Genomic DNA, 22,132 nt, shown 5'->3' with positions numbered 1-22,132 from the left:
AGCTTCTAGCCCATGGGAGAAATGGCTCTTTGTTGGCTCTGCGTGTTTTATAGTTACTCTTCCTTTCTTCTACTTCCCTTTCCTGGAAAGGTAAGTTGAACATGAAATCAATCGAATGACTGTTTATTTATCACTTAATATGCGCCAGGGAAGCTTCAAGGAGGACAAAGATGAACCAGGCATAGTTTCTCTCCTTTAGCTATCCTATAATCTAATAGGTGGGATTAAAGGGATAAGGCAAGAGTAAAAAATAAATACAAGGAGAAACATGATAATTGCTATTAAAATAGTTTAAACATATTATATTAAGAGATCGAAGATAGTGGGAGAGAACCTATTTACAAATTTGGCCATGTCATTCTTTTGGTATTTGTTTTCCAATGGTACTCCTCCAGTGGGTAAGAGAAGGTCTAAAACATGATATGCAGATTATCTATGTGTCTCTGGACAGCCTGCTCTGAGGAAAACTCTCCAGCCTCAACCTCCTCCATCTTCACTCTGACACATGTGGCAATCATGCCTCACTGGCCTATTTTCCATTCCTCGAACATTCCATGTTCTCTCATGTCTTCATGCTTTGCACCTGCTGTTCCTTTTGCCCTTCCTTTCTGTTTTTCTGTTTCAAACTCCGGTTTATCCTTAAAAACGTTTCTTAATTTCACTTCCTTTTGGTCCTTTCTGATTCCTCAGTCAGTGTAATTCTCTTTCTTCCAAACATGACTCTTTGCATAGTATTTTTTTTTAAAGATTTTTTATTTATTTATTTGACACACAGAGAGATAGAGAATACTAGCAGGGGGAGCAGCAGGAGAGGGAGAAACAGGCTCCCCGTGGAGCAGGGAGCCCGATGCGGGACTCGATCCCAAGACCCTGGGATCATGACCTGAGCTGAAGGCAGATGCTTAACCAACTGAGCCACCCAGGCGTCCCTTTGCATAGTATTTTATTATAACATTCATCTTATTGAATTACCAATATGAGTTAGAGAACTCTTCATCCATTAGACTGTGAACAGCTTGAAAGAGGAGATGTAACTGACAGTCTTTGAATGGCTAATGCGTGGCATAGTGTCTGGGTCATGGCATATGATGGAGAGAAACTAAGAAATACCTGGTACTTGAAATGTGGATTGAACCCTAACTAGGATTTGATGGGAAACAGAGCCATACAAACAAAGACACGAGGCAGAAATGTTTCATTCCCCCCTTGCTCTCAGCCATCCAGACCTCACAGCAGCATTTCTCTGGGCCCTGCTGTCCTCAGTGAATGTTCTGCTCTTTACTCTGCTGTTTCATCTGTCTTGCCTATAGTTACTCATCCCCTGGGCTCTGTTTTCTAGTAAGAACTTGATAAAGTAATCAGTGCTATATGTTAGTAGCTGTTAATGTGAAAATATAAAATACACATTACATGCTCATTTCACTAACACAAGACAGTAGTAGGCCTGACACTGCATTAATAAAAACCTTATCTATAAAGACATTGATTTTTATGTTTCTTGGTACCTGCCAAGAAAGTTTCTCATGAAAAAAATTCAGAACCAGAAAAACATTTGTTTTTTTGGCATTCCTACTACTAGACAATCACAGTTCTGTAACCTTTGATGATGCTCTTTGGCATGGATGCTAGCAAGCTCAGAGTTAAATTTTGAATCATAGAAATACGAATATTTTTAGTCCTCTCTTTTTTTTTTTTTTTTTTGCTCACTTTCTCTGTTTACTTATTCAGTCAGCATATTTTTGTTGAGTGCCTACTGTATTAGGCTCCTCTTCTACAGGCTGGAGACATAGCTGTAAGACAGAATCCTCTGCCCTAAGGAGTTAACATTCTAAAGGAGAAAAGGCAAAAGTAGAAAACTGAGATAATGTCAGGTTCTGAATTTCTTACACTTGGTTTGGTCTTAAATCTTTTAATTGATTTTGGGCAACTGCATTGTGCTTTTATTGCATACAGTCTCAAATTATCTTTAAAAGTTGTTAAGATACAAATGAAACAAAACAAAATAAAACAAATAAATACAATAAAACGCCAAGAAAGTTTCTCATGAAAAAAATTCAGAACCAGAAAAACATTTGTTTTTTGTTACCATTGTATGTTAATATTGGTGTTTGCAGACCATGGCTGTTTTGGAAGGCATGCTGTTGGTGGGAGGGTGGTGACATTCACAGGAGGAGGATACTCTCAGGCTAGCGATGCTTTAGGTTCTCTCAATTTGTACCATGCAGGCAGCTGCAGGTATCCTCATGGTGCTCTGAAGGCAAATTCTTCCAGGTGAACTTTGACATTTATGCATGACATTTATGCCAAACTTAAGCACATACTTGGTGAAGCAAGGTTTAGGAAGATCAGCAAATACTATGAGGCATTATAGATTTCCTTCCACCTTGAACTTCAGTGACAGCTTATCAGCATCTTGACTTTCCCAAGCAAATATTGCTTTCAATTGTAAACTTCCAAGGTCACCTATTTTGTTAAACCCCTGTGGCATATTTCATTCATTCTAAGGAATTTGATGCCACTTAATTTATAGATTATTTCTAAATGTAATTTTTTAAAAAGATTTTTTATATATTTATTTGACAGAGAGAGAGTACAAATAGGGGGAGTGGCAGGGAGAGGGAGAGGGAGAAGCAGGCTCCCCACTGAGCAGGGACCCTGATGCGGGACTTGATCCCAGGACCCTGAGATCATGACCTGAGCTGAAGGCAGACGCTTAACTGACTGAGCCACCCAGGCGGCCCTAAATGTAATTTTATGGTTTACAACTTTTCCCTGAGTTAATATAGTTTGAATTCTCTTGGATTCATGATCTACTATGAAATTTAGAACATGTGTGTAAGTTTTCACTGAACTTTTTAAATTTCGTATGCCTATCACACATTCTAACACAAGCAATTTTATTATCTTAAATGGTCTTGGAATTACTATCCTACTATTTGGGAAAATATTTATTGTTGAGTTCCTGAATATAAATATAAATATATATGATTTACAACATACATGAATGTATAAATACTAGAAAAGAGAAAGAGAGACAAGTTTAGAAATTATGAATAACATTTGTTTTTTGTGTTGCTGACTTTTGGGGATATTTATGTGAAAGCCAGATCTATGATAACCAGGATAATCCTCTTTTTTGTCAGCAAAAAAATTCTTGTGGGACACCCCCTGCACGATCCCTGTGAGGCAAGGCACTCTAGGTTGTTGACAGTAAAGATCTCCCTGACTACGGAGGAGGAAGAAAAGGCATATGCATGAGAAATAGCAGAGTCTAGTAGAAACAATTCAATTACAAACAATACAAGCCAGTCCTCTCTGAGAATTTCCTACACAACAGCTTCCGAGCGTTGCACATTGCCTGCTTTCACAGAATGAACTATTTGATCCTCACAATAATTAATGGGGTCGTCATTATTTTTCTTTTTATTATTTTTATTATTTCTGTACCCAAAACTTCAGCATAAAAACATTCAATTATTTGGCTAAAGATGAACTGTCAGGAAATGGCAGATTTAGGGTTGAAACCTGCATTTAACCATGAAGTTTTCTTTTTCCGTTGGGGATATTATGGGTATTTACTTTAAGAATTTAGATAAGGGGAGAACTTTTGCAATCTGTTTATGCAATTCCTTGTAGAGACGTTGACAAGCTACCATGATTTTGAAAGAAAAAGTGTTTCATGCTGGAAAAAGGCTGACAGGCACCAGGGTCACTGAGTATCCCATACCACATGAGCCAGGTACTTTATTTATTTATTTATTTACTTACTTACTTATTTAAGGAGAGAGTGTGTGTGTGGGGTGGAGGCAGAAAAGGTCAGAGGGAGAGAGAGAATCTTTTTTTTTTTTTTGGAGAGAGAGAATCTTAAGCAGGCTCTATGCTCAGCGGGGAGCCTGATGGGGGTGGGGGGGGATGGGCTAGATCTCACACCCTGAGATCATGACCTGAACTGAAATCAAGAGTCAGGTGCTTAACTGACTGAGCCACTGTGGCACCTAGATGTAGTAACATTTCAATAGGCATTTAAAAATGTATATGTATTACCCCAAAAATACAAATGTAGTGATCCGAAGGGGCACCTGCACCCCAATGTTTATAGCAGCAATGTTCACTGACAGATGAATGGAAAAAGAAGATGTGGTACACACACACACACACACACACACACACACACACACACACACAGGAATATTACGCAGCCATTAAAAAAATGAAATTTTGCCATTTGCAGTGGCGTGGATGGAACTAGAGGGTATTATGCCAAGCGAAATAAGTCAGTCAGAGAAAGGCAAGTATCATATGATCTCACTGATATGGAGAATTTGAGAAACAAGGCAGAGGATCATAGGGGAAGAGAGGAAAAAATGAAATAAGACAAAACCAGAGAGGGAAACAAACCATAAAAGACTCTTAATCTTAGGAAACAAACTGAGGGTTGCTGGAGGGGTGGGAGGTGGGGGGATGGGGTGGCTGAGTGATGGACATTGGGGAGGGTGTGTGGTGGTGAGCGCTGTGTGTTGTGTAAGACTGATGAATCACAGACCTGTACACCTGAAACAAATAATACATATGTTAATTAAAAAAAATAAAAACATAAATGTAATATTAAAGAATTTATAGTTTATCATAAAGGGTTTTGGAGAGCAGCTGCCTAGTGGAGGAAATTTTTGTGCTTGACCTTGAAATTTGACATAAGCATTTAGCTCTGTCTTATTTTTATGTTAAAGTAAATTATTAATCAGCTAATATCTGACCCTATTAAAGAGGCATAAGGAAACTTTAGAGTTGATAGATATGTCTGTTACCTTAATTGTGGTGATGGTTTCACAGGTGCATGCATATGTCCAAACTCATGAAGTTGTTTACATTAAATAGGTGAAGTTTAATTATACCTCAATAAAGCTGTTAAAAATGCATATGTAGTTAGGAATAAATACATGAAAAAGGTTGGAAGAACATGCACCAGATAGTGTTGATTATCTTGTGGTAGGGCTTGGGCAGAAATAAGGTTGAGGAGGGGCGCCTGGGTGGCTCAGTCATTAAGCGTTTCTCAGTGCTCATCACAGTAAGTGTACTCTTAATCCCCATCACTTATTTCACCCATCCCCCCACCACCTCCCCACTGGTAACCATCAGTTTGTTCTCTATAGTTAAGAGTCTGGGTTTTTTGGAAAAACTACATAAACAACCACAAAACCAGTAAGAAAATGGCAATAAATAAATATCTATGAATATTACTTTGAATATAAATGGACTAAATGCTCCACTCAAAAGACATAGGGTGATATAATGGATAAAAAACAAGATCCATTTATATGCTGCCTACAAGAGACTCATTTCAGACCTAAAGACACCTGCAGATTGAAAGTGAAGGTATAGAGAAACATTTATCATGCAAATGGTGTCAAAAGAAAGCCCAGAGAAGCAACAATTATATCAGACAAAACAGACTTTAAAACAAAGACTAAAAAGACTAAATAGCAAATATTATTTAGTAAATACTAAATAGTGAAGAGGACAATCCCACAAAAAGATATAACAATTGTAAATATTTATGCACCCACATGGGAGCACCCGAATACATAAAACTACTAACAAACATAAAGGAACTACTTGATAGTAGTAAAATAGTAGGGGACTTTAACCCCTCACTTACACTGATGGACAGAACACCAAACAGAAAACCAGCAAGGAAACAGTGACTTTGAATGACTGACTAGAACAGATAGATTTAACAGATATATTCAGAACATTGCATCCTAAAACAGCAGAATACACATTCTTTTCAAGTGCACATGGACCCTTCTCCAGAATAGATCACATATTAGGCCACAAAGCAAGTCTCAACAAATTCAAAAAGATTGAAGTCATAACATGCATCTTTTCTGACCACAATGCTATGAAACTAGAAAACAACCACACACAAAACACACACACACACACACACACACACACACACACACACACACACACATACACACAATCTGGAAAGACCACAAATACATGGAGGTTACATAACATGCTACTAAACAATGAATGGGCCAAGCAAGAAATCAAAAGAAGAAATCAAAAATACATGGAGAGAAATGAAAACACAACGGTCCAAAATCTTTGGGATGCAGCAGAAGTGGTTCTAAGAGGGAAGTTTATAGCAACACTGGTCTACCAAGAAGCAAGAAAAATCTCAAATAAACAACCTAATCTTACCCTAAAGGAGCTAGAAAAGAAAAAACAAAACAAAACAAAACAAAAACCCACCCCAAACCAGCAGAAATAAAGAAATAAAGGTTAGAGCAGAAATAAATGATATAGAAACTAAAAAAAAAAAACAATTGAACAGATCAGTGAAATGAGGAGCTGTTTCTTTGAAAAGATAACAAAATTGATAAACCTCTAGCCAGACTCGAAAAAAATTTTTAAAAAAGAGAGAAAGAACTCAAACAAACAAACAATAAAGTCTGGTTTTTTTGGTCTTTTTTCTTTGTTTCTTAAATTCCACATATGAGTTAAATCATATATTTGTCTTTCTCTGACTAAATTATTTCACTTAGCATTATACTGTCTAGATCCATTCATGTTGTTGCAAATGGCAAGATTTCATTCCTTTTTTTATGGTTGAGTAGTTCATTGTATATATATACCACATCTTCATCTGTTCATATATGGATGGACACTTGGGTGGCTTCCATAATTTGGCTATTGTAAATAATGCTGCAATAAACATAGGGGGGAATATATCTTTTTGAAGTATTTTTGTTTTCTTTGGATAACTACCTAGTAGTGGAATTACTGGATCATATGGTAGTTCTATTTGTAATTCTTTGAGAAACCCTCTGTGATATTTTCCACAGTGGGTGCACCAATTTGCTTTCCCACCAACAGTGCATAAAGGTTCCCTTTTCTCCACATCCTCACCAACACTTCTTGTTTACTGTGCTTTTGATTTTAGCTATTCTGACAGGAGTGAGGTGATACTATGGTTTTAATTTGCATTTCTGTGATGATTAGTGATGTTGAACATCTTTTCATGTGTCTGTTGGCTATCTGTAGGTCTTCTTTGGAAAAATGTCCATTCATGTCTTCTGATCATTTTTGAATTGTTTTGAATCTGTTTTTTGGTACTGAGTAATAGAAGTTCTTTATACATTTTGATATTAACCACTGATCAGATATATCATTTGCAAATATCTTCTCCCATTTGGTGGATTATCTTTTTGTTTTGTTGATGATTTCCTTCACTGTGCAAAAGCCTTTTAATTTGATGTAGTCCCAATAGTTTAATTTTGCTTTTGTTTCCCTTGCCAAAGGAAACATATCTAGAAAAATATTCCTATGGCTGACATCAAAGAGATTACTGCCTATGTTTTCTTCTAGGAATTTTATGATTCATGTCTCACATTTCACTGTTTTGGATATAGTTGTCCAGTTTTCTCAAAACTATTTGTTGAAGAGACTTTCTCCCATTATATATTCCTGCCTCCTTTGTTGTAGATTAATTGACCATATAATCATGGGATTATTTTTGGGCTCTCTATTCTGTTCTTTTCATCTATGTGTCTATTTTTGTGCCAGATCATACTGTTTTGATTACTACAGCTTTGTAGTACAACTAAAAATCTGAGATTGAGATACCTCCAGTTTTGTTCTTCTTTTTCAAGATTGCTTTGACTATTTGGGGTCTCTTGTGGTTCTATACAAATTTGAGGATTATTGGTTCTAGTTCTGTGAAAACTGCTGTTGGTATTTTGGTAGGGATTGCATTAAAACTGTAGATTGCTGTGGGTAGCATGTATATTTTAACAACACTTGTACTTCCAATCCATGAGCATGGAATATTTTACCATTTGTTTGTGTCATCTTCAATTTCTTTCATCAGTGTTTTATAGTTCTCAGAGTACAGGTCTTTCACCTCCCTGGTTAGGTTTATTCCTAAGTATTTTATTATTTTTGTTGCAATTGTAAATGGAATTGTTTTCTTAATTTGTCTTCCTGCTATTTCATTATTAGTGTATAGAAATCCAACAGATTACTGTATATTGATTTTATATCCTATGACCTTACTGAATTCATTTAACAGTTCTAGTAGTTTTTTGGTCCAATTTTTGGGTTTTCTATATAATTAGGTCCTCTGCAAATAGTGAAAGTTTTACTTCTTCCTTATCAATTTGGGTGCCTTTTATTTCTTTTTGTGTGATTGCTGTGGCTAGGACTTACCAGAACTATGTTGAATAAAAGTGGTGAGAGTGGACACCCTTGTCTTGGTCCTGATCCTAGAGGAAAAGCTCTCAGTTTTCCACCATTGAGTATGATGTTAACTGTGGGTTTTTTATATACGGCCTTTATTAAGTTGAGGTATATTCCCTCTAAATCTACTTTGTTGAGGGTTTTTATCATGAATGGATGTTGTACTTTTAAAAATATTTCTTTTGCACCATATGGTTTTTGTTCTTTCTCTTGCTCATATGATGTATCATGTTGATTGATTTGTGAATATTGAACCACCCTTACATCCCTGGAATAAATCCCACTTGACTGTAATAATTTTTTTTTTAATGTAGTGTTGAATGCAGTTTGCTTATATTTTGTTGAAGATTTTTGCATCTATGTTCATTAGAAATATTGGCCTATAGCTTTTTTTTTTGTAGTGTCTTTATATGCTTTTGATATCAGGGTAATGCTGGCCCCATAGAATGAATTTGGAAGCTTTCCTTCCTCTACTATTTTTTGAAATAGTTTGAGAAGAATAGGTATTAACTATTCTTTTTGTTTTTTAAGATTTGAGAGAGAGAGAGAGAGCACATGAGCAGGGGGTAGGGGCAGAGGAAGATAGGGAGAGAGAATCCTCAAGCACACTCCCTGCTGAGCATGGAGGCTGACTTGGGGCTCAATCTCATGACCCTGAGATCATGACCTGAGTCAAAATCAAGAGCCAGACGCTTAACTGACTTGGCCACGCAGGTGCCCCAATAACTATTCTTAAGTGTTTGGTAGAATTCACTTGTGAAGCCATTTGGTCCTGGACTTTTGTTTGTTGGGAATTTTTTCATTACTGATTCAATTTCATTGCTAGTAATTGGTCTGCTCAAATTTTCTATTTCTTCCTGGTTCAGTTTTGGGCGGTTATATATTTCTAGGAATTTCTCCATTCTTTCTAGGTTGTCCAATTTGTTGGTATATAATTTTTCATAATATTCTCTTATGATTGTATTTCTATGATGCTGGTTTTTATTTTGCCTTTCATTTCTGATTTTATTTATTTGAGTCCTCTTTCTGTCTGTTTCTCTTTTTTTCTTTTTTGATGAATCTGACTAAAGGTTTATCAATTTTGTTGATCTTTTCAAAGAAACAGCTCCTGGTTTCATTGATCTTTTCTAATGTTTTTCGGTCTCTATTTCATTTATTTCTGCTCCAATCTTTATTATTTCCTTCCTTCTACTGGCTTTGGGTTTTGTTTGTTCTTCTTTTTTTTACTAACTTTAGGTGTATGGTTAGGTTGTTTGAGATTTTTCTTGGTTCTTGAGGTAAGCTTATATTGCCATAATGCTCCCTCCTAGAACAGCTTTTGCTGCAGCCCAAAGATTTTGGACCATTGTGTTTTCATTTTCATTTGTCTTCTTGTACTTTTTGATTTCCTCTTTGATTTCTTGGTTAGCCCATTCCCCATTCATTGTTTAGTAGCATATTATGTAACCTCCTTGTATTTGTGGTCTTTCCAAATTTTTTCTTTTTGGACTTGTTTTCTAGTTTCATAGCATTGTGATTGGAAGAGATGCATGATATGACTTCAGTCTTTTCTGAATTTGTTGAGATGTGCTTTGTGGCCTATATGTGATCTATTCTGGAGAATTTTCCACATGCACTTGAAAAGAATTTGTATTCCTGTTTTTGGATGGAATGTTCTGAATATATATGTTAGATCCATCTGGTTCAAAGTGTCATTCAAAACCTAAACCACTGTTTCTTTGTTGATTTTCAGTCTGGATGATTTATTCATTGATGTAAGTGGGGTGTGAAAGTCCCCTACTATTCCTGTATTACTATTTATTTCTTCCTTTTTGTTTGTTAATAGTTGCTTTACATATTTGGGTGCTCCCATGTTAGGTGCATAAATATTTATAGTTATTGTATCTTTTGTTGGATGCTCCCCTATGATTATGTAGTGTCCCTTTTTGTGTTTTGCTAAAGGCTTTGTTTTAAAGTCTATTTTGTCTGATATAAGTGCTGTCACCCCAGCTTTCTCTTTGCTTCCATTTGCATGATAAATGTTTTTCCATGCCTCACTTTCAATCTGCGTGTGTCTTTAGGTCTGAATTGAGTCTCTTATAGGCAGCATATAGTTGGGTCTTGCTCTTTTATCTATCTAGTCACCCTATGTCTTTTGATTGGAGCATTTAATCCATTTGCATTCAAAGTTATTATTGATAATTTCTTCCTTTTATTAAAATAACTTTCTAGGCCCAAGATGGAGCCACTCTTGCCTGGGGTTCCCCGGTAGCAAATTGAAACTTAGATAACTTTTGAGACTTGTAAAAGCTCCACTTGACCAGAAACACAATCAGTCAATCCCCAAATGCCAAACCAACTCTGAGCTCTATATATATTTCTTTGCTCTTTCTTACTCAAACAAGTATGACTAAGTGGCTCCTGCCAAGATATTTTCTATTTTTCTCTTCCTTGTTCTTCATTTTTTATCCTATAAAAGTTTCCTGTTTTCCACCCCATTTTCCCATTCTCCAAAAGGAAACTGCCCACTTTATGAAGTGTTAAAGTTTATTTTTATCACCTAAATTATCTAGTTTTATAATTTTTTAACAGTTTTTGTGACAAGGATGGAATCTGAATGTGAAGGTAATGGCCTATAGAACAAAAAGATGCTGCATAGTTAAGGTGCCTTCTGAACCCTTTGAATTCTCTGTTCCTCTCATTGTTACTGAAGGCTGTGGGTAAGTCACTGTCAGATTTGGAACTCTACTCCCTTGTGTTCAGCTCTCTGATCCAAGCAAACTTTATTTTTTAAAAGTTTACTTAAAAAAAGTCTACACACACACACACACACACACACAGAGAAAAAGTATATATAAACAAACAAACAAGTCCCAGAAAGGTTCTGGGAGTCCTGTAAAGGTTCTATTACAGTTATATTGGGAGTCTGCAATGGGTGGCAGTCATTAGGAGACTCACAAAGCCTGAGGTGAGTCCACAGCATAAATTACTGAGGTTCTTGAGAAAATAAGTTAAGAAATTCAGACTGTTTAGACCATCAAAACCAAAATCTAAGTAGGCACAAGTAAAAGCCATTAGGTTATCTGCCATTATAAAGATAGCTTGTGAAATGAATAAGAGATCTGTTGCTAATGGGAACCTTGGAAGCCAAAGCCACAAAAGTGGTGGGCAGGGGTAGAGCACTTAAAAGCTGTTATCAGCACTTATCATCCAATTCTAAGACTCCCAGGCTAGGATAAGTTGGTCATAGAATGAGTTAGATTGATACTAGTTCACTCACCAACCTCAAGAAAATTTTGTGAAATTAGGCAATTTGAAAACACCACAAAACCCCCAATCATGGCATATCCCTCTTAGGTTTTAATGTGGCTCTGAGAGAAACCAAGGCTTAGCTAAAGAAAGGGGATTCTCAAGATTCAAAGAATTGAGCACACCACATTTTGGCACACCTGCTTATTTAATGTCTAAGAACTATGGTCCTGGAAACTGTAGATATCTTAAAAAAAAAAAAAGGCAAAATCTTACTAAAACAACTTAGAATTACAATGGCCATTATGGGGAACATTCCAATTAGACAAGATCATTCGTTTAAGAAGTGTCCTTGAGTGCACGGGCCCCCAAATCAACAAACAGAATAAGATACCTATTTTAATTGGCATGCAGAAGTCTTCAAAATGGTTCAAGATTCGAAACGGTTTCATTGAAAGATTCATTGCAAAAGGCTAATGAAAAATTATCCTACTTAACCAGAGTACTCACAGTCTCTGAAGAGACCACAAGACTATAAGCAAAAGTCCAAATTATTGGCCTTATAAGTGCAATAGCCCCAAAGCTAGAAACCTAAAAGACTTGGGCCTTTCCTGTTGCATTTTCACCATAATCAAAACTCTGATCTAGAAATTGGTGTCTCACTTGCAATCAACCAGCACTCTGGAAAAATGATTGTCCCTGAAGGTTTTGTCAAATTCTTGACACCAACTCAAACACCCCCATGTTTACCCTCAAAAGAGGGCCTCCATATGGGCCCCCCCAAAGTTGATGGACTCTAAGAGATTTTCCAGTCAACTGCCACCAGTTATCCTTTAAATAGCCAAGGGGAAACTAAAACTAAAATTAATAGAAAATCTTGCAAAATTCTGGTAGATACTGGGCTACACTTTCCACTGTAAACATACTCACTCTGGAGCTCACAGAAAGGATTCTGAGAAAACTGGCAGAAGCTGGTGAAGGGTGAAAATATTACCAAAATCAGCTTCCCTGGATCTCTGTAGTGCCAGTCAGAGAGGAAGGTAAAATGTCACTGTTTCTTACTTCCAAATCCAGACCCACTGGTTATTGATCCTTTCTCTTCCAGGGACAATTATTGTCTTCTTGTTTGTCTTCTGTGTTCTGAGAATTTGGCTTCGCAACTGTCAATTTGGGGGCATCAAAAATATGGTCAGACAGAAATGTGGGTTGCACTCCATTTTGCAGCAGGGGCCTTAACGACTGTAGCCAACGTCTAAGTCTTATTTCTTTGGGCTATCTTTAGGAGTGGCTGTGGATCTTGGGATGATCGCATCTTTTGCACCCTCTTTGAGGACACCTCTTGGGTCCATAAGATTGTTCAATACTGCCAGCTATATTTACTGTTTGTCCCAGCTGAAACCCAACAAGATATTTGGAAGGATTTTTTTAAGTAGTTCTAAGGTCAAAAGTTGGCCAAATTGAAAGCTGATACTCAGAGCCTGACAAGAACTTTTTCAAAGGCCTTTTCTCCTAAGATAAATAAAACTATGTACCCAGAGGGAAAGAAAAACATTCCAAAGACAAACAGCTCTAAATCCAGAACATGAGAAACTTCTGATTTTTATCTTAAAGATCTCCCTGATATAAAGAAGCAAACTGAGGACAATGTAATTGGATGGGTGAATCAGTGCCTTGATATATTCAGATTGCAGCCCAATTCTTTGAGGAATTAAATATAGCTGTATTACCAATTGAGGGCAACTTGTACAACTGGTCTTACAATTGAGTCTTTACAAGAACAGAAAAAAGCCCACTTATCCCAAACCTCCCTTATTCATCTCAAAAGCCTTGTAGATATTATAAAAATTCTGGCCTTAGGAAACAAAAGTCCTTCTTTGAGGAACTTGTATTCTTTCTCTGTGCCTTTGAGATGTAAATGTTCTGATCTTCTCTCGGAACTGAGGCCATCTCGGTGAAATGCAAAATTCAGGGAGGTAATTCTTATCAGAAGGGAAAAACAAACAAACAAACAAACAAACAAAAAAGGGAACGTCTATTTGGAAAGGAGGCAAATTAAAAATCTTAAGAGCTTTCTCCACAAATATTAGTAAAAAGTTTCAGCCATCTGAGCAGGTAACTTTAACTTATTTGATCTTGGATTTAGATCCAAATTGTTCTTTTATAAACTAGTGAGTTTTGCATTACTGTACCCGTCTCATAGCTAAAATTTTAAAACAAAAGCTATTAAGAGCTCTGTTTGCGTATGTCTCTGTGTTTCTGTATGTCCTTGTATGTAGGTTCGCAGATGAATGAAATTTTTTTACCTCTAGGTAGTATTGCCAAAATTAATTTGTAAAGAGCTCTATTTAACTGGCTTAAAGAAAATTAAGTTTTTATATAAATCAAGTAAATTCTCAGAAATATAGAAACTAACCCTAATGTTTTTCAAGTTCACATGATTGAGGATAATCTTCAGAAAAAAAAAGCTAGTTTAAGTTTGTTGGTTTAATTAAAATAGGAATGTCTTTAGGATTATCAGCATTAAATGTAATGGGACATACAACTTTTATTTCACCTAGATTTACAAAAAAGTCAAATAATCTCATGTTATCTGTTACATAATTTGAAAGCAAGAAAGATAACGTGGTTAGCTATTTAATGTCTCATGAAATTTTCATGAATAATCTAAGTCTAAATAAATTTAATTTACTTGTTGAATCATAATTGTCAACAATAATAACTATGATTATATAATTATAATACATAAGATAAAAGTTTATATAAACAATAATTATGCTTTATGGTATGTCTACTTAAAAATAGTTTCCAAAGGGGTGCCTGGGTGGCTCAGTTGGTTAAGCATCTGGCTCTTGATTTCAGCTCAGGTCATGATCTCAGGGTTGTCTCACTGTACTGGGCTAGCGCTGGGTGTGGGGCCTGCTTAAGATTCTCTCTCTCCCTCTCTCTCCCCTCCCCTCTCTAAAAAAAAAAAAAAAAGTTCTAAAATCTTTTTAATGTAACTTAAAACCTTAAAATTACACTGAGATAAATTAAATGATGAATATGCATTGAATATCAAATCACTTCCGAATAAAATACTGAAAGATTAATAACTGAACATAGGTTTATCCACTTTTGACCTCCTTTTACAGAGAAACTAAAAATATTTGGGTCTATTAGTAAACATGTTTTGTGCCACACTGAAAAATTTACTATGAGGAAGAATATACTTCTAGAAATCATAAAATGTATTTATAAATTTGCCAACCCACAGAATGCTAGTGTAATAGACAATCCACAATTACTTACTTCTTAGTTTTTACTAGAAATTAAGGATTCTAAGGGTTAAGAATTCTAATTAGCATATGTCATTAAAGCCACTAGAAATATTAAGGGAACCATCTCTATGCAAGCAAAGTAGGATGTGTATTTGGTAAGAGAAGGTATGATGTATACAGATTGTTTTGTAAGGGGAAAAAATAATTTTGTCCTAAAGTAAAACAACTGATTCAGAATAAGAAAGAAAGAAAAAAAGGACAAAATCTGAATGAATATAAAAAGTTGTAGGTTTGTGGAAAAGGAATCTTGGGAAAGGAATTTTGTATAGTCAAGCTGGCTTAGGTTGGAATGGATTTACTTAAGTTTTTAAAAAATGAGTTTTATGGGCACCTGGGGGGCTCAGTCCGTTGAGTGACTGCCTTCGGCTCGGCTCATGATCTCAGGACCCTGGGATTGAGCCCTATGTTGGGCTCCCTGCTCATCAGGGGTGTCTGCTTCTCCCCCTGCTCATGCTCTCTCTCTTGCTCACTCTCTCTCTTTCAAATAAATAAATCTTTAAAAAAAAATAATAAATGAGTTTTAATATCAAAAGTATGCAAGTTAAATATTATTTACCAAATTTGTTTCTCTATTCTCTAATATAACAGTTACAAATTATAGTCAGGGTTACTTCGCTCAATATTTGTTTTCTTTGCTAGAATTTAGCTGGGACATAGCCATTAACTCCAGATAGCTGAAATTCCTGACTGGAACTCAGTTATCACAATACCCTTTGATATCCTCCACACACATATTAATAATGAAGTGGAGTCTTTTGTCTTGTCCTTACATATTTCAGTTGGTGTATCTTTAGGAACACATCATATTTTTTGAAACGACTAATGTTTTCCCTATACATGTTTTTCAATGCAGTAAAGAAATTAAAGTGGCTGTAACTGTCTAGTATAATCTAGATACTTACTCTATTATGAAGTATGCTATAGGACCCCTTCAATGTTCAGTTTTAGCAGTAACACAGAGAAGCTCAGACAGAACTGACATAAGGCCCCTAAGATACAGACCCTAATCCATATTAGACACTAGAATGTGAGAGGACTAATTTGTATTCTAGGAATATGTAATCACATATTTACAGAGCATTTATTGGCTGGATAAATCTCTTAAACCTTGTCTATTGTTACCAATAATTTGTCAAATAGACTCTGATTTTTAAAATCTGAATAATCGAGGTGTGCATTCATGCTCTTTTGAGAAAAAAATATTGGAAAGGATATTTATTATGTAATTTCTATACATACATGATCAAACAGATTTTGCATAGTACTGTCAGGTAATGGACTTGATATATGGTCACATTATTCGTATTAGAAGGTGATTTGTATTTTTAGCAAATGTTAAAAAAGTAATATGAGCCTCAAATCATGCTGTATCAACCTCATATACTGGATTCAAGACAATTTCATGTGTAACTTAAAACAACATGATATAAAATCATACTGTGATGTTTAAATTTGACTGTAGTTTCCCTTAGTAAGCTTTATATTTTTTATAAATAAGCATGTAATCTTTATGTATAGATATAATTTAAAATATCTGCTATTACTATCTCAACTGATTTTAAAAATCCTTTGGAAGTATAGTTAACAACTTAAAATGTTACTAAAACCTAAAGTACATAACTTTAAGCCATCAGTATTTAGCCTAAGTATGGGTGAGGTTCAAATTAACTGCGTTCATATTTTCTGTGAAACACAACACATATACAATCTTGACAAATGTTCCTTCCATAACTACATTTAATCCTTTTGGAATAGATAGCACCAATTTAGCATGATTAAGATTATAAGAGAAAATTCAGTTCTTTGACGGCAGAGGTAGAAATAAAGGTAAATCTTATGTATTATCTGCTTCTGGAAAGACTACAAAATTCCCATTAGTTTTTCTCTCCAAACAAAAGAAAAATCAAGGCATCTTCTAAATAGTATTATAATTTCAGGCAAACTATTATATTTTTAGCTTTAAAAAAAGTTGAAAAAATGTTGCCCTAGTAGTCAGTATATTAAGAAATATCTTACAAACCTTTTCAATCCTTGGTCACTCTGAAGACTTTGAAAAGATGATGGGTTTCAGATGAGCATTTCTTCTTTTCTGGGAGAGCGGAGGTTGGTCTTGCCTATTCATTAAAGACTGCTTGGTCCTTGGTCACTTTGAGGCAACTGTGGCCTCAGACTTGCATCTGTCCTCTTACTCCACTCAACTATATTTGGTAACTGACCTCATGTTTCAGCAGACTGCCACGATCAGGAATTCCAGCAGTGGGCTGGAGAGCAACCCTAGGTCTGAGGGCTGGGTTCTTAGAAATTAAATGCACTTAGTGTAGAAAGAACTATATTTATAGATCTACTAAACATAGGATTTACACACATCCCTCTACACTCTGACCTTGTGGCTGGAAACCACCACCTGCCCTTTTAACATATTCTTAATCAATTAAAAGTACAGTATGTGATTCCAAGTAGAAAAAGGACACTTATAAGAAATGCTCTTTTTTTTATTATAATCTTCTGCTCTGTGCATTTAACTTTTAGTCATATGGTAGAGTATCCTAACATAGTAAATCCAGTTAACTATTTAAAAATTTAGCCATCTGTCAAATTAAGTGGAGAGTCCCACCATTCTCTTACTTCAAGTTGTTAATTAAAAGTTATTATAGGACTATCATGCGTATTAAAGACATAGTCCATAGTAGGATTAAGTAGGCATAAACATACAGGGACTGAATCTTATAAACACTGCAACACTGAGTTCTAAGCTCAATGCCTAGCACATTATGAGTATCCAACAAATATTTGTTGAAGAAATAAATGTTGAATATTGTTCAGCACATATATGAACCCTCTTACAGTTCTAATAAAATGTTTCACACTTTATTACTTATTCTATAGCATCTCATTGTAACATATTCTAATATTCTGAGCTTCCAAATAACAAATAGAACTAAGAAGAACAGAATGTCTTTCTGTTCCAAGGTCAGGTAGCAGAGCAAAATCTAAGGGGAAAAATAATCACAAACCTCCCAGTTAAGTTAATTTGGAAATGAAGTTCTGAGTCTTCCTTTGTCTAAATAATACCATCATAGTTGATCCAGTTTCTTATCTAAATAAGTTTTTTTTTCTTCTGATGGCAGAAAACTTATGAAGGTCTGCTCTTACACTCTTCTTTACGGGCAAAACTGGTCCTTTATAAATGGTTTTTGAAACTGTATACTTTTGTGGGCTGTTTCAGCCATTATATTTATTAATAAGTGTTTTTAAAATTTATATTTCTGGGGAAAAACCCTCTGACTGATGAATTTGCCTTCTTTTTACTAAAATCCCGTAAGATAATAGTAAAAATCCAAAAGGACAGAAATTGGTAGAGAAGACAGGAGATGCTGGAAATGGACAAAATTGTTGGCAGATGGTTAACATAAAAATGAATGATCTAACTACATTAGAAAACTTAAATGTCTGCAGAAGGACATGCCTATGAGAAGCAATGATTAGCCCCACAAAGTCCCAGAAAGGCTCAGGAATTGTAGGCACCAGGCCCCTCCTTGAAAAGAACTTTAATTGGCAATTTTGACTATTTCTGGGAGTGAGGTAGGAGCTGAAAACAGGTAATTGGTTCGAAGAATCCCCAAGAAGCAGTTAGACCCTATTGTCTCATTTCCACTTCAGGCAGCCAGGAGACTACCCTTGCCCATGCCTGGAGGTATATTCTCTGGGAAATTTAAAACACACCATCTCCAGTCTCAGGAACACGAAACACAGATGAAAAGGATGAGGCACTGGAAGAAATTTCTGGGGGTTGGGTTAGAGAAGAGACAGAGGCTTCAACTGTATCTAGTGGTATATTTCTAAAAAATAGCAACAATGGGAATATGAAAAAATGATAACATTTGATATATCTTGGTGTGGGTGTCAGTTACATTGATATCTCTACTTTTTATGTTTAATCAAAAATTAAACAAAAATCTCTGTTGTGTCCTAAGGCAAACTGAATATAAAGAGATTATAGGAATCAAAATCTTGTAACCTCTTATGACATTACCTTAGTTATAGAAAGAACTGCTGAAATTAACTAGGCAAGTTGTTAAAAATGACATATGTACAATGAATATATAATGTTATTATTAATTTTAAGATAAATGGGTGCTAGACATATAACTCACCCTTCATCTCAGTGTTTTAAAAGATTTTATTGTTGTATTAATAGTAAACTATGCAGGAGCAACCACATATATTTTTTCTCTACACCAGGATGTATCTAGCAATAACTTTTATATATCCCAGGTTAATTTTATAATCCCACCTAAAGTGTATGTTGAGGACAGGCACATTCATGCTAGTATTTTTCTCTTATTGAAAGACTGTATATTTGAAAATTGCTAAGAAAGTTGATTTTAAAAGTTCTTATCACAAGAAAAAAATTAGAATTGTGTGTGATGATGAATGTTAACTAGATTTATTATGGTGATCATTTCACAACATATACATATATCAAATTGTTAGGTTATACCCCTAAAACTAATACAATGTTATATGTCAATTATATCTCAATAAAAAAATAATACCAGAAAGATAAACATTCTTGCAGTTCCTAAAAAGAGAAGAGATGGGCATGCAATGCATTAAATGTTCAGTGCACAGAACAAAAATTATGAGTTATAAATAGTGATTCATTCTTTTTTGTTATTGTGGAATCATTCACAAATAAAAGAAAATGTGAGTTCCCCTTCCTTTTTCCAGGAAGTATAGCCAAATTTTATTATATTTAGTGTTCCTTTGTCACAGGAAACTTTTTATAGACATAAAAAGTTAAAATTTGCAGGTGTAAAATCTCTCAAGGTGATATTGATTTACATGTATTATTAAAAAAAAACCTGTTGGATTATCTGCAGGGAAATGGGCGCTGGTGCTTCTAGGAAAAGATCCTGGTTCCAGCCTGGAAGAGAGTTGGTTTCTCAGAACCTAGAAGGGCAGAGTGGTGGTGGGCTCTGATTGGCGGTGATGATGCTCATGCTGGTTGGGACAAGCACCCATTCATAGCAGGCACCGAGTGAAGACACATGGGCACTGAGCATTAAGAATCATGGCCTTGGAAAATAAATAAATAAATAAATAAACAGACAAATAAAATATTTTAAAAATAAAAAAAAAAGAATCATGGCCTCGGGGGCTGCAGTGAAAGAGGTAGAGGTCTCTACTTTCTAATGGAGGCTAGAACAATAAATCTCACGATGAATCTCAGCAGTGAGCATGTTGGTCTACTGACCAGAGGGAGGCCTCTCCCACATGTCGCTGGATTGCCTGGTTTCTTAGATCCTTCTATAACACCAGAGAAGTGATGAAGCCATAAGAAGGAAAAAGTACAAAAGCATAGCTTGTGGTCCTGAGAGGCCTCCAAGTTAGATAGGATTTTATTCAAAAAGGTATAGAAATGTGTTTCTTCTTATATATCATGAGGAGTGTAGCAAACCATGCTTGTTTTAAACATATTGTAAGAATCTGAAAACCAAACCCTTCTTTTCCTTAGGAAAGACTCTTGGCAAAGGCTCTTAAGTTATTATAACAAGGTTTAATTATTATTATGGATGAGATTAGTGCATAAACAGTAATACAGTTTCTCATGCACCTTTATTATTTACCCCCAGAGCCCGTTTCTATGTGTACCAAGGTGGGGTAGTGGGGTCAGTGCCTTTGGTAGGTCTCAGTTCAGCTTTCCAAAGATTACCTTTTTTTCTTATAAAAATTCCCACTCTTTTGAAGTGCTTGATTTGAAGTGTATTTTCCATCTACTTTTTTTTTTAAATTAAGACTTTGGATCTAGTTGGGCTCTTGATTCTCTTCACTCCAAATGCTTCCATCATTCTGGGTGATGTCAGCATCTATTTGTTTATTTACTCCACAAGTGGCATAGATCTTTGGCTCTGTTCTTCTACTTTCAGAGGGCATAAATTGACCTGCTCCATCTCCCAAAATCATGTATTAGTTACCTAGTGTTTCATAACAAATTGTTGAAAAAATTCGTGTCCTAAAACAACAAATATTTGTTTCACACAGTTTCTGTGCGTCAGGAACCAGTAGAGTCTTAGCTAGGTGATTCTGGATCAGAGTATCAAGAGATTGCAATCGAGATGTTGCTCATAGCTACTTTTGTCTGAAAGTGTGACTGGACCTGGAAGATCTACTTCCAAGGTGGCTCACTCACGTGCCTAGAAAGTTAATGCTGTTGTTGGCAGGAGTCCTGTGGACTTCTCCATATCATAGCTGGAGTTTCCTTATATCCTAACAGCTAGATTCCTCTAGAGCTAATGATTCAACAAAGAGCAAGATGTAAGGCACAATGTCTTTTATGACCTAGCCTTGGAGATCACATTCCATCTTTTCTGCAATATTCCTTGGTTATACAAGTCAGCACTATTCAACATGGAAGGAACTTCACAGGGGTATACCAACTGGTGAGATCACCGGGGGTCATCTTGGGAGGCTCTCTAACACACCTTTATTCCATTAGCTATACTTGGACATGCTCCATTTTCAAAACTGTAAACTTCCATCCTCCAGATCTCTCACTCAGTGACTACACTGACTTTTCTTCTTTACCGAGACTTCCAGGCTATAGATCACTCTACTTTCATGTTATCTATCAGTCTGCCTTACAGTTTCAGGTTAATTAAGGACATAGTGTATTTTAGTACACTGGTTTATGAGTTTCCTTTTAGAAGATGCAGACCCTTGTTGTTCAGACAAATAGGTGAAGATAATAAAAATTTCTTTGATGAAAGGGGTGTGAAAAGGAGTGTGCAGACTTGCTTATGCATCCTTCCTTAACCTTTTCTCTCCTGGTGGCCCCAGAAGCTCTGAAAATTCAACTTTCAAGGAGCTGGCCTACTTACCCCCACTTCTGAACATTTTACTCCCCCTCATTCCTGGTACTCTCTACCAGCAAACAGAGATCACGGGGCAGCAAATAAAATAGTAACTGAGAAATCTGATCAAGAAACAAACTACAGGGCGCCTGTGTGGCTCAGTCAGTTAAGCGGCTGCCTTCGGCTCAGGTCATGATCCCAAGGTCCTGGGATTGAGCCCCGCATCACGCTCCCTGCTCTGCGGGGGGTCTGCTTCTCCCTTTCCCTCTGCTGCTGCTCTCCCTGCTTGTGCTCTCTGTCAAATAAATAAATAAAAATATTAAAAAAAAAACCTAAAAATCGAGGCAGAAAATGTTCAGTTTAATACGGAATTATCCTAATGAGCCACTTGTTGGCCTATCTGGTGATCCTAGGAACAAGTGTGCTTCAAACCGTGGGGTCTTCCTACTTCTTTCTCTTACTTCGTATCTGGCTTGGATACATGCCCCA

This window comes from Halichoerus grypus, chromosome 3 (assembly GCF_964656455.1).
Source record: "Halichoerus grypus chromosome 3, mHalGry1.hap1.1, whole genome shotgun sequence".
NCBI classification, from domain to species: Eukaryota; Metazoa; Chordata; class Mammalia; order Carnivora; family Phocidae; genus Halichoerus; species Halichoerus grypus.
This window is presented reverse-complemented; position numbering follows the sequence as displayed.